This window comes from Alexandromys fortis, unplaced genomic scaffold (genome assembly GCF_014885135.2).
Source record: "Alexandromys fortis isolate MF-2015 unplaced genomic scaffold, M_Fortis_MF-2015_v1.1 scaffold_82, whole genome shotgun sequence".
Taxonomy (NCBI): domain Eukaryota; kingdom Metazoa; phylum Chordata; class Mammalia; order Rodentia; family Cricetidae; genus Alexandromys; species Alexandromys fortis.
Genome location: NW_026067963.1, coordinates 8,434,782 through 8,449,103, shown reverse-complemented (window position 1 = coordinate 8,449,103; position 14,322 = coordinate 8,434,782).

Sequence of the window (14,322 nt, the reverse complement as noted above, 5' to 3'; positions counted from 1 at the left end):
TGGAGATGGCTGGGTGGGTAAAGGGACCTGATGCCAAGCCTGAAGACCTGACTTCAATCCACAGGGCCTACAAGGTAGAAAGAGAAAATTGACTCCTGGAAGTTGTCTTCTGACCTACACAAACAGCACACACACATAAACACACACACACACACACACACACACGTAAATAAATAAATAAATAAATGTTTAAATAAAACAACAACAAAACAAAACTTTGAGGCCTCAAGTTTAAGGCTTGTTCTTATGAAATATTTAACTATATAAAGATGTGTTACATTTGTTTATGCTGTGAAATATTACTTTAACTGTGTAAAGGTGTGTTACGTTTCTTTCTGCTGCATTTGTTGAATGATGTAAAGATGTGTTCATGCTGCATTTGCTTGGTTTTGAAAAGATATGTTGCTCTTTCAGCTTGCCTGCCTAAGGCACCTGATTGGTCTAATAAAAAGCTGAACTGTCAATAGCTAGGCAGAGAAAGGATAGGCGGGACTAGCAGGTAGAGAGAATAAATAGGAATAGAAATCTAGACTCTGGAGAAGAAGAAGAGAGGGAAGAATGAGGGAAAGAGAGAGGGAGATGCCAGGGCTAGCCAGACAGCCCCCAGCCAGCAGACACAGAGCAAAGAAAGGTAAAAGGCCCCAAGGCAAAATATAGATGAAGAGAAACAGGTTAAGTTATAAGAGCTAGCAAGAAACAAGCATAAACTAAGGCCTATCATTCATAACTAATAATAAGTCTCCATGTCTTGATTTGGGAGCTGCTTGGTGGCCCAAGAGAAAGCCTGATACATGTCCTGGTCAGATCTTTGTCTTGATGCAAATCAGAACTATCTGTCACAAAGGGACCTCAGTGAGAAAATGCCTCTATTAGATTGCCTATAGGTAACTCTGTGAAACATTGTATTGATTACTGATTGTTGTGGGGGGACCTAGCCCACTTGAGGGACAGTGTCACTGGTCTGAATTATAGAAAGGAAACTGAGCAAGCCAGTAACAGCATTTCTTTATGGCCTCTGTTCCAGTTCCTGCCTCCAGGTTCCTGTCTGAGTTCCAGCCCTGATTTCACTCAGTAATAAACTCTGAAGCCCAGGATGGCAGTGAAGTCTCAGTGGTCCTCCTGCCTCAGCCTTCCCAAATGCTGGGATAGCAGGTTTGTACCATCATACCTGACTTCCTGACTCTATAACCAAAGCTTGCAAACTGATTTGCAGAAGAGCTTGTCCTTAGAACAGCGTTGGTTAGGGGAAATACTCTGTGAGCTGCATGTGCAATTTTAAGTGGTTTTATAGCCACATTAGAAAACAACAAAGGCGATTCATTTTAGTGATCTACTGAGCCCAGTAGGCTTCCGCGCTGTTGTTTTAACCGTTGTTGATCAATCCAAAGCACAAAAGAAAAAAAGAAAGATTTTATTGGGAGTCTTGGAGACTGTGATTCAGGAGACATAAGGGAGGGCAGGTAAGGAGTTGTTACCAGACAGAAAAATTACTTTGTGGGAGAGAGCATCTGTTGTTGAGAACAAGTGGTATGTGTGACAGAAATTATGTGACCTATAGAAGACAAAGAATGTGTGTGTGTGTGTGTGTGTGTGTGTGTGTGTGTTATGTACATACACTTAGTGAAAGTCTTTACAAAATAAGAGTGGATAGCCACTGCGCACAGTATGCTTATCTGGTCAAGATGCCTTTAGCCTGAAAGGAAGCAAGGGTCACCTGCTGGAGTGTGTATGAGTCCTGCTTCCTGGCCCCAGGCTCCCCATGCGCCTTCTCCTCTGCTTCCCTGGGAGCTTCTTTCTCTGTAGCCCAGGTTAGCCTGTCCTACTTTGGTTTTCTATTATCACAATAAACACCATGACCAAAAGCAGCTTGGGAAGAAGACATTTATTTTAGCTCACAACTCTCCGAATATTTCCACTAAACAACATTGTTCGGCAGATTGTCTATACACACTAATTCTTAAGCAAGAAACTGCTCCATAGATGTGGCCATGGGCTAATCTGATAGAGGAAATTCTTCAGTTGAGGTTCCCTCTTCTCGGGTGACTCAAGTTTTTACCAAATTGACAAACACTAACAGACACAATGGGTAATGAGGTCACACATTAAGAGACTCATCTTAGTGAGGTCTTCTCTCTCTGTGTGCTCTTTCTGAAAGATGGAGGATCATTTGCTTAATGAGATGCCACACTCCTACCCTTATATATACCTTATTCAGGCCTTGCCTTGATCCCTCCTGAACACTCGCCCTGGTGGGCTGTTGTGGTGGGGGCTTATTATAGCATTGTTATAATCAGAACACATGAGTAAGGATTCCATTTCCTACTGGAAAATACAGAAACCATCAGAGGGGAGCTTGTGGTTGACTTTTCCATGACTAGTTCCTCTTGTCTCCGTTCAACTATCATTTCCATTATGGGCTGGTTATGAAAGATCCCCAACAGACTCATGGTTTGAATGCCTAGTTCCCAGCCAGAGGCACTGTATGGTTTGAATGCCTAGTTCCCAGCCAGAGGCAACTGTAAGTTGCAAAAGCAGTAAGAGATGGGGCCTTCCTTGGAGAAGATGGCCTTTGGGGTGGGGATGTGATCCCTGACTGCTTCCTGGCCTACTACGATATGAACATCTTTTGCTATACCTAGCCCACCATGCTAAACCGAACCTTTGGAGATCAAGAGCTAAAGGAAACTTCTCCTCCCTTGTTCTTTCTGTGGTTACGGTGATGTGAAGTAGCTGATACTACATCCCTTCCTAAATATCAGTCTCTAATAGCATCTTTTTTAGGCTCTCTTCACCCTGCATGACGCTAAAGAATTTCATTTTCTTTATAATATTTACTGTGATGTTAAACTTCCTCGTGGACTTATCTGCTGTCTTCCTAATTATAACCCACAGTCCATCAGAACAGAAACCTCATCAGGTTTGTGCCCTCTCTCCAGCACTTGGTACATGTCAAGTACTCAAAAACTACTTGTTGAGCCGGGCACAGAGCCTAATGTGAGCAAGGCCTGGGCTAGGTTACTTACTCTCTCTCTATAATCATCGTCTGTTAAATGAATAAGTGAATGAGTGAGAAAGAGAACAGACACCAGAAAGAATTCGCGAGGTTTGAGAAAGGCATCAGACCCTTCTTCGCTCTTTGGGAGGGACAGCATGAACGCAAACGTATGCCGCAGACACTGCACAATATTTAATCCCGGGGAAAGCCTTGCAGGTAGGCCACCTGGAACCTGTAAAAGAAAAAGGAAAGCTGCACATTGTGGTGCAGGCCTGTAAGCCCAGCACGTGGAGCAGAAGGAGGAGAATTAAGGGTTAAATACGCTCCTTAGGCTACATAGTGAGCTCAAGGCCAGCCTGAGCTGCACCCCAAGATTCCATCTCAAAGCGAAGAAATGTGGTGAGGAAGAAAGAGGAGGAGCATGAGGAAGAAATCAGCAGTCATGAGGAAGCACACCTGTAATCACAGCAATCTGGGAAACTGAGGCAGGAACAGCACGAGTTTGAAGCAACCTGGGTTACTTAACAATAATAGGGGGTAAAGAGATGGCTCCGAAGTTAAGAAGACATATTGCTCTTGCAAAAAACCAGGGCTTGGTTCCCAGCACCCATACAGGGTGACTCAGCGTTCTCTTTAACTCCAGCTTCAAGGCATTCAACACCACCTTCTTGAACACACATGATTAAAACATAAAAATAAATCTAAGAAACAAATACACACAGAGAGACAGAAAGACAAGGACTGTGCGCTCTAGCTGAAACCTGTTTTCCCATTACTTTGTTTCAAGGTGGCCACAAAGGGTAGAAATCTTGGGAATGGCTCCTAGCCAAAAGGATTAGAATCGAGGACGGGAATAAAGATTAATGTGAAGTTGATCACTCTGAACTTCAAAAGGCACACACTGTATCTGGGATCACAGCCATGTCATGAAGGCTGGGTGTGGATGCAAAACTCCCTTGTACAATCCTGGCTCAGGGAGAAAACACGTGGGCAATTGAGTGTGGCCCAGAGAGGGTGTGACACTGTGCAAAATGATGTTAGTGGCGTCATTAATGACACCGGTGCATGCAGATTTCAAGGAGGCTGTAGCCCTATTTGGAGGGTCATTTCAAGCCTTGATTTGGCAAGATTTCAGACAGAAATGTGTGTGGTTGTGTAGCACTCTCTGGGAGAGGTCGTAAAGCCAGGTGAGCCTATCCGGATCAAGTAGCCCAAAGGCAGCTCAGCAAGACTTCTCTCCCCTTGAGTGATTACTTGGAAGCAGCTAGAAGGGTTAGATCAAGACGGGTTACCAGTTGGGGTTTTCCCCCACTGAGGCAAGAGGATGCCCAGACGGGTGGGGGTGCCTTTCACTAACAGGAGCGCTTTTCAAATGTCTTGAATCTGTTATCTCAATTTACTCCTGATTCAAACCTCAGAGGCTGGGAGGACAGCAGCTGTTTCCACAGGCACCTACAAATGCAGGCTTGACCTCTAAGTCAGTGGCTTGTCCACTGCCAATTGTTTACAGTAGAAGAATCAATACTCTCTACTAGGTTTCTAAGAATGGGGAACTCCTGCATCAGAATCCCCCCTCCCACCCCGGGAGAGAATTCCAGAAATGACCCACACTTGGGAAAGAAGAAACCTCTTTTCTTTCCACCCTTGTGAGTTCTTGACTGGGACCTCTGTAGCAAAAGACAGATTAACAAAAAATAAAGCCTATATATGTAATTGATATGAATTGTATGGGACATGACAGCCTTCATTAAGAAATGAAGATCTAGAGCCCTCCTGAAAGCAGGTAACAGTGGGTGGCTTGGACAGTTTGTGGGATCACTGGTGGTGGGACCAGGAGCAATCCCTAATGAATGGTCTGGCTTTTTGGAGCCCACTTCCTTTGAAGAGAAACCTTGGTCAGCCTAGACATGACAGGGAGGGCCTTGGTCTTGCCTCAACACGGTGATGTGACAGAATTCATACTCCCCATGGGAGGCCTTAACGTCTTTGAGGAGCAAATGGGAGGTAGGGTGAGGGGAAGGTGCGGGAGTGGGAAGGAAGGGAGGGAGAACTGGGATTAGTATGTAAAAAAGGAAAAGAAAAATAAATAAAATAAAAAGAAATGAAGATCTAAAGAATCTGTTAAATTTTGAGCATTTTGTGGTAGGTTTGATGAGCGCAGAACAGGGGACTATGTGATAGGACAGAACAGAGAGCTAAATGGAGAGACCTGGAGGCCAGGCCAGGCGCCAGGTTCCCCATGTCCATTTCTGTCAGAGGTCATATGTTATTTCGTCCGGGCATAGGGAGAGCCGCTCTCCCATGAAGGTCTTACAACTTGATTCTGGAAAACGTCAGCAAGTCCTTCTTGCATGTTATCATTTCTCAAACCTTTAAAGCTTAGGTTGTGTGATAACAAACTGGGCGCCATGGAGCACACCTTAATCCTCACTACTAACTGAAGCTGAACCAGGAGAGCTGCAGGATCAAGGCCTGGCAGAGCAGCATAGCGAGCCCTAACCCTCACTCCCTGTCTCCAACTTTGCCCCTCAAAAGCTTCATAATGCCCAAGCGGGTGTCCTGACCATTCACACAAGTTGTCTTTAATCAGAGTATAACAGGGGATGGGGCCCAGGAATCTACATTTTACCGTGTCTTTCAAGTGATTCTAGTGCATGCTGATTGCTGAGTGTGACATATCACCCTAAACCTGAAAGCTTTGTATTCATTTGATCCATTGGCTCAGTTCTGAGCTCATTTTCTCAAACAGTCCCCCTTTGAGCTTGGGATTTTGGAGTTCCATAGATGATGGGGTTGTGGGCCTGTAAAGGACAAAGTAAGCAAACGTTGACTGTTTGAAGCTCTGACAAGGAGCATTGTTGAAACAATCATCTGTAGGTTGGGGATTGTAAAACACGGCAAAGCCTGGGAATCAGCTCTTCAGTGGTTAAAGCAGGATGTAACCCAAGTAGGTGCTCAAGCGCTCCAGGCCTGGAAGAACTGACAAAGGGCTTCAGAGTCATCACAACTGGCAAACCCTAAGCCCCACTGGCAGCCAGAGGGCTGTTGAAACAAGATCCTCTGCAACAAGTTCTCCAGAGAAAGCAAGCAAGCATTTCAACAACTGAGGGAAGCTTCTAGGCAGGAGAGGGAAGGCCTACTACAACACTCAATGCAGTGGGAGAAAACACTGAAGAGGGTGCATCCTCTTGGGCAGAAGAAATGAGATGTGTAAACTAATTTCAATGTAAGATAATGCGCTTATGTAAGTCAGATTATTATTCTTGCTTAGGACTGTAGTAGTTGAGTCCTTAAGTCTCAATATACTGTCTGTATTAAAACTTATACTTGTAAAGCTCTTCCTGGAACCACTCTTGCCTTGCTCCATTGTACCTTCACAGTGCCTTTTCATCACCGTCATTATTTAGAATCTTTATCACTACCCTGCAACATCTATCATTATTTAAAAAAAAAATCCTTTTTATTTTATGCTCATTGGTGTGAAGTGGTCAGATCCCCTGGAACTGGAGTTACAGACAGTTGTGAGTCACCATGTGGGTGCTGGGAATTGAACCTGGGTCCTACAGAAGAGCAGCCCGTGCTCTTAACCACTGAACCATCTCTCTGTACCCACCCCCACCCCCATTTATCACTCTTAATGAAAAAAAAAAAAGGGTGCAGACTCAAAATGAAGGCGCTTGCTACCAAGCCTAATGACCTGGGTTTGAGCTCCAGGACCCACACACATTTTCCTCTGATCTCCATATATGCACTACAGCACATATCCCACCCCCAATAAATACTTTAAATAATGTAAATAAAATGCTTCCTAGAAATGAACAAGTTTTTTGTCTTGTTTAGATTTGATTGGGGTGGCTGTTTGTTTTGCTGTTGTTGTTTTAGTGGAAAAGCTAGAACTCCACTTTTAGGGGTTTCCCATGTCTATGCAGTCTCTAGTACTGGCTTCTATAAATATTAACGAGGCTCCAGGTCATGTGATTATTAGCAGCGCCCAATACTGAGTTCTTATCCTTCACTTCCTCAACACCTCTCTCAAGAAGCTAGATGTGAAACACATGTTAGTTTCAGAACCTTGGGATAAACACATTTCTTCAAACTGCAAAATTGCCTCTATCACCACCACCACCACCCACACTCAGCATCCAGTTCAAGGGTAATGCCTCAGGGACAGTCTCTAACTAGACAGGACCCTGGCAGGTGTGGGGTTGGGATAGACAAAGCTTTCCCTAGCAGACTCGGTGGGCAAAGTAGACACTACAAGGAGAAACATTTCTTTTCATAGCTGGGCCACACAACAAAGAGGCAACGCTAGTCACGGTGATTCTGTTGAGAAGCTTATCCCTTTTCTCCACCACCAAATAAAGTTCTTGCATTCCAACACAGTCTTGACAGAAGGGAAGTTAAATCAGTGACATCTCACACAAGCCAAATCCAGGTGGGGCCCATAACATGATTTCTCTTGATCTGGAAAAATACAGACCTGTATTTCCATGCTCCTCGGAGAAGAAGAGTGACTGTGTACCTGTGATTTAGGTGCCCGTCGTGGGGGTGGAGTTGGGGGATGGAATGATTCTCAGATCACAAGGCCGCTGGAGAAGCTGCCAGGTTCTACCCATCTGCATGTATTTGCCTTTAGTTGGCAAAAGACAAATTATCCCAAGCACCCCTTGAGCCTGGGGTTTGCAATGCAGCATCTGCAAGAATGCTTGCTTGGGGAGCCACACTGTTCTTTACCTCAGCAGGTGTGATTCCATCACATGACCATCCGGATCTGCTTTTCCCTGCTCCAGTTTTGAGCCTGCCAATTCCAAAAGCCATCGCTGAGAAATAAATATTCCTTCTCCGTGTTAGCCCAGAAAACACCAGGGGTCCCTTTATAGAGACTGTAATGAGCATTTCCTGGCTTCTAGAGTTACAGAAGTCTTCTCTGCCTGCCTCTGAGATCTGTTAGCTAGCACTTCCTGTTGGCAGGCAATTCACCTGCCCCTGCCAGGAAGCCATGCGGAATTCAGTAGCCTGGCCTGCCCTGTCCAGAGCTTTACAGGTCACCAACAGACCGGCCAAAGTAATAAGTCTAGGGCTACTGTGAAGACACAGACATGGCACTAAGGGCTGTGCTGTGTTAGAAACCTTCAGGGTAACCTTGGTATCGCTAGTCCAGAGAGTAATTTCTATGGCAGTTTAAGGTTACCTTGAACACATAACTTACCTTTTGGAAAAATGCTGGTAGAGAGTCTAAAAGGAGGAGCCTCTCAAACCCAAGCCTAAAGGCCTTTATTTCAGGAACAAAGAGATAAGGTAATCTTTGTAAGAAATGGCTGTCCTGTACCTACTCATGTCTAAAGTCCTTGTAGGATTGCGGGGTGTAGCAGTGCACACCTGTAATCCCAGGGCTCAGAACGAGGTAGGAGAATATCTTGGATTCAAGGCTAGCTTGGGTTACAGTATGAGACCCTATCAAAGAAAAAGAAAAAGGGAAAGTCTTCTGGGGTCCTATGAAGTCAGCACAGTCTCACCTTCCCTTTTCACGATTGTCTGGCTCTTTGCAAGACTAAGCTGACTGGGAGAGTCAGGATCCGCACAGCTCTGGCAGAGATCAAGAGAACAGATGCTGTGACTGAATCCCACAGACTCCTCAGAAGTAGAGTCAGAACCTTGTGGAGACCCTTAGTGACCTTAAACCTTAAAGACCCTTTTATCTGCTGTACATTCTCCTGGGACGAGGCAAGAGAGTGCAGAAGTTCCTCCATTTTGTATTCTTGTTGAGACTGTTTTAGGTTTAACTAGAATTAGATCTTTATGGAGAATTCTGTGGAAAATTACCCAACTCTATTCTAGAAACTTGAGGTCAAGATGCCCCAGCCAATTTATCCGATGTTAAACTGCCTGCTAGTGCAAACCTGTCCTTCCAGCTACCAGCTTATCTTAGCTTCTGATAAACTGCTTGCTTGCAAAAAACCTTTCCATGCAACTAACCGCAGAGTGAGAAAACATGATGTGATTTTTGCCTTTGAAAAGCCCTTTGCACTAAACACTGGGCACTACACTTGGGTCCTGAGTGTAGTCCCAGCCAGCTGGAATAAAGACTTTCAGTTGGCTATAAACTGTCTGACTGGTTGTCTCTGGTGGCTTCCTGTAACAGTCTTAGGTTCATTTGTAAGGATTTTCATTCAGTAAACTCTTATATGAACATTATCTTCTTCAAAATACAACTTCAAAGACTCTGTGGACCCTTACAGATCAATTGCTCTTAGTTGTCTGTTCTCTCTGCCTGTACTGGTTCGAATGCATTTATATATCATGCAGTTATTTTCACAACAGAGATAGTTTTACTATACTCATAACAAGACCCTGAGATTGCATACACCTATAATCCTAGTGGTCAAGAGACTTAAGTGGTGTTGCCAATTTGAGGTCAGCTTGGCCTACACAAGGAGACCCTGTCTCAATAATAAAGAAAACAACAAAACCTCACAATCATGGCTATCCCTTTGTGTTTTCATTTTGTATCTCAGTGGTCTTCTGGGTTTATTTGTTTGTTTGTTGTTCTCAGTTTTCGTCGCTCTCTGAATATGCTGCATTTGGAGTGCTTATTTAACTTCAGATTTTGGGGCTGCTTCCAGAATAAGACCTGACCTCCATAAGTCTGGGCATAAGGTATAGGACCCCACCACCACCACAGAAGACCAGAACATATAATAATATTGTTTCTTATAAGCACACTGAAGGGTTCTAGAAGGGAGATGACAGAAAAGGCAGTCTCTGCACTGTGTTCTGCTAAGATGCACCCTAGCCACCCCAATCTCTCAGCTTTCCCTGGTAGATGTTGGTTTCCTGTTCACCTGGCATAATCCTTCCTCTGACTTCTCTGCTCTACTCTCTACCAAGAGAAGGGCTGAGTCATGAGGATCGCATCCACGGGCTCCCTTTGTCCCCCGGCCTTACCCAAGGACTTTGAAAAGGAGTCACCTTGTTTATCTTTCCTGTTTCTTCCTGCCAGATGGCTCTCATTTCTTAGCTTGCTCTCTGGGTGCCCTTCCTAGTCCCGCCCCCTTGCCCTTTCAGGACTCTTGGTGTAAGGTCTCTGATCAGCTTTGACTTCAAGCCCACCCCCTGCTTTGTAAATCCTGCCCTTCGTTACAGAGTTCCTAGTGCTTAGACTTACGGGCATTGTGGTAGAAGGTGCAGGTTATCTAACTCTTAATAACCATTAGAACATTTACCCTAATTATTCTTCTCGAGATTATGTAAGGGGGAACTCATGCTGTCCTTTCCCAAGTTTTTGTAGGCAGATCTCTCTTTCTTGCTTTGTAATATTGCTAAAGTGGCTTTTTTAAATATATGATTTTGTTTATGAAAAGTAAGACATTTACTGTAACTGCTTTGAATAAAACATTTCTGAGACAGCTGTGGTGGCATATACCTGTAATCATCACAATCCCACACTTAAGAGGGTGAGGCAGGAGGATAACAAAGGCATCTGTAAAGGAACAGCCTGATGTCTCGATTGCAGAGTCTGTCCTTAAAACCTTGATTTAAAGTCCACGAAAGCTGTGCGTATTTTTTATTTTGTTGTTTGATTGGGATTTTTTTTTTTTGATGTTTGGTTTTACTCAAGCCTTTCTTAAGTATATTTTCTGCCACATTCCTTGTTGTAAAAGTTACCCTGTTGTTCACCAATCCCCATATAGCTTTGCGGTGGGGCTCTTGGTCCTCTCACATCTCCAGAGAGAATAAGTGTCAGGGTTTTACAGATGAGACCTCATTGAAAGCATAAATCTAATTAATCTTAAAATCAATAAAAATCAGGAGTCAGATATTAGGGTAGAAACCTGAAAGGTCAGAGAAGCAGGGGAGCAGCCACAGTAGCTCACTACCTCTCCAGATTCTCCAACCAAAAGGGCCGGGATCCTCTCTAGGCTCCCACCTTACTACTTCTTGTCTCCTCTCTCTACAGTCCTCCAAATCTCTATGGTTAATTTGGTTGGCTAGAGCTGGCCCCGCCCTCTGACTCCAAGCCAGCTTTATTTGTCAGCACACAATCAGAACATCACGTAACACCTCATCTTGGCCTATTATTCTACCTCTCCTCTTCCAGTCTTATTTAAATATCCTTTCCCTTGGTATAAATGGGTTATTCCTCAAATCTGTTCCCTTTAAAAATAATAGATGGAAAGGTCTTACTGCAGCTTGATACTCATGGGAGACCCGCCCTTTCCTGAATAAAAATGGAGAGGAGTGGATTGGGGGTGGGAACTTGGAGAGGGGAGGTAGGGGAAGGGACTTGGAGTAAAGAATGGAGGGAAAATTTGGGCCGGGATGTAAAATAAAATAAAATAACAATTTTTAAAAGAAAAATATGTACATATATTCGAGCTTATTCCAGTATAAACATTATTGTCTTAAATAAACCAAGAAACTATTTTAAAAAATTCAGGAAAAGGGGTGTGGCTCGGTGGCAAATGGTTGATATTTTAAGTTTGATCTCAGCCCACAAAAATAAATGAACAAAATAGGAGATTTATTTTATGCACTGTATGTTCACTGCTGACTTGCACCTTAGAAGTTGTTGCCAAGTCCTGAGCCATGCGTCTACGGTCCACCCCCACTCCCTAGAAGGTTTTTACATGGGACAAGCGCCAGGCCCGAAGATAAGGAGAATCTGAGCAGACACTATATGAGCCCTGAAATACCAACCCTCCTTTAGCACAGTGCACCTCTATCTTCTTTATCCATGGCATTCCCGTCACTTCTTGGCCACTTCTCTTGGACCTGCCTTTGCCTCTCTAAGCCTGTCCTATATAAGCACACCATCCCACCAGAGGCTGCCTGGAGCTCTCATCCCTCATTTCCAAGCTGCCCTGTGCTCTCGGCTTCCCCGGGGAGGTCTGAGCGGCCATCTGCTCTCTTGTGAACTCCAGTTTGGCCTGACCCTTTCTTCCGATGGAAGGCAGGGCCCACCTGACTGCCGGCCTCATTCAGGGTAATCAGGGACTTTATTTCCCAGGGAGCAGTGTCAGCCGCCGTCAAAAGCTTTGAGGCAAGGGGGCCAAGAGGGCTGTTCCGCGGCAGTGCCCTTGCCGAGCATGGAAAAGCTGAGGGCTCCACTCGGAGCCCCGAAAACAGAGACAGAAATCTTTGAGGCAGTTAATGACATACTCATAGTTTTGTTTGAAGGATTACTTTTTAGAAACCACCTTGGACTGCCCAGTCAGCTCAGTGGGTTAGATCACGGGGCTAATAATAATCTTCTCAGAGCAGGGACTGCTCAGTGGGGGAGAACTCGCCTCGCATACGTGAAGCCCCGTGTTCAACTGTTAACACCACAAGAAAATAAATAAATAAATCTGGCCCACAGTGAAGCACAGAGCGACCCTACAGTGTGTAAGGCTCCAGGCATGAATACAAATGGAGGGCCATAGCCAACATCCAAAGTTATAAATTAAACAAACCGATAAATAAAACATCCCATCCTCCGATACTGGCCTTTATAATAACCAGGAAGGCCAGGTTTAGCTACAGAGGCCTTGAACTTCTGAGTCCTGAGCTGTAAAGTAGTGGAATACAAAGGGCTTGGCATCCTTGTCCACGAGCCAAGTCATGCGGGACACGCCTGATTTTGCAAGATAAGCAATCAAGTTAGTTTTGGCAGCAGGAGAGGGCTGGTTCTCCCCCTGTGCACACTTCTTCCGGGCTTGGCCCACATGACAAAGGACCTGGCGTGCCTTCACGTGAGCAATATCCAAGCCCCATTCCCGTTCCACTTCATCAAACCCCTTTCCAAGAAACAGCTACCTCTGAGCACTCAGGAAGCCTTTCAGGACCACAACAGGGGCGTGGTCTGGAGGTGAGGCTGAGCCAGCAGGCTGAAGGGAGCCAGCTTTCCTTAACGTAAATTATCCCATCTATCTTTCACCTCTGAGCTTTTACCTTTCTGTATTCTATATACCTTTCCTTCCTTTCTGCTCCATGGCTGATTGGGTGGCTGGGTGACTGGCCCCTGGTGTCCTCCACTTCTCCTTTTCTTGCTCCTCCTGTTCCTCCTCTCTTGAGCCTATATTTCTCCTCCTATTGATTCTCTCTCCCTGCCAGCCCTGCCTATCCCTCTCCTGCCTAGTTATTTGCCATTCAGCTCTTTATTAGATCAATCAGGTGTTTTAGGCAGGCAAAGTAACACAGCTTCACAGAGTTAAACAAATGCAATGTAAAAAAAAAAATACAACACATTTTTTGCAAATATTCCACAGCATAAACTAATGTAATGCATCTCAAACCAATATTCTATATCAGAAAAGTCACTGGGGGAAATAAAACAACCAAAGAACCACTGAGTTCTTGGGGGAGCCCTCTCCTCCAGTTCTTGTCCTTGGCTTTCCTTTTATTCTGCATTCCCCTAGTATAATTAAGGTCAAATCCCACCCTGGGGTAGGGTACTAAGGTGTGTACCAACCTCCACTGCTCTGATGACTGACCCAAGTCAGCTTCCCATCTTTCTCACCTTGACCAAAGTAGTAGTAGTAGTAGTGGTAGGTGTGTGTGTGTGTGTGTGTGTGTGTGTGTGTGTGTGTGTGTGTGTGTTTTGGGGTGGGGCAGGGAGCAAGACCTTTCTTACAGTCTCAGCAATTTGACAGTATCAACAGCTGGGAACAATGACCAGGAATACAACATGTGGACAAATTCTCCATTGTAACTGTTTCATAGAAACCATCAAGGGGAGAGAAGTCAGAAACTTGAGGTGTGACCTTCATGATAGGAAGTCACTCAGAACTGGGTTCTTCTTCTTTAAACCCCAACCACACTTCTCAACCAGTTAGCAAAGTGCAGGATCTCCCGACTGGGTGAGCCCTCCACTACACCCCCTGCAGAGGACAGAGGGAAGTCAGGCCACTGTCCATACCTCTGGCATGTTCCCTGAAAGGAGACATTGTCAGCAACTTGTGCCCACTTTGTGGTGCACATGTCAGCACGTGCAGTCTCCCCTCCATACTGTCTATGTAGACATAAAACTTAGCTCTTCATTGGAAAGCAGGAGAGCTGTGACTTTTCCCCTATTCATTCATTCATTCATTCATTCATTCTAAAGTGAAAACTCTGCCAGCCCTGGGTATTAGAGTCCCTTCTAACTTCCTCTGGGTGTCCATGTCCTGATGTCCTTCCTCCCATTCCAGGAGACAGACTTTTTATTGACACATAAAAATGACACAATTTTATGGTCTACTATGTAATGTGTTGGCTCATATATACATTGTGTAATGTTCACATCCGGGTGAGTGTCTCAGTCTTATGACTTAAAATTTCTTTGTGGTAAAATCATCCAAACTTCATAT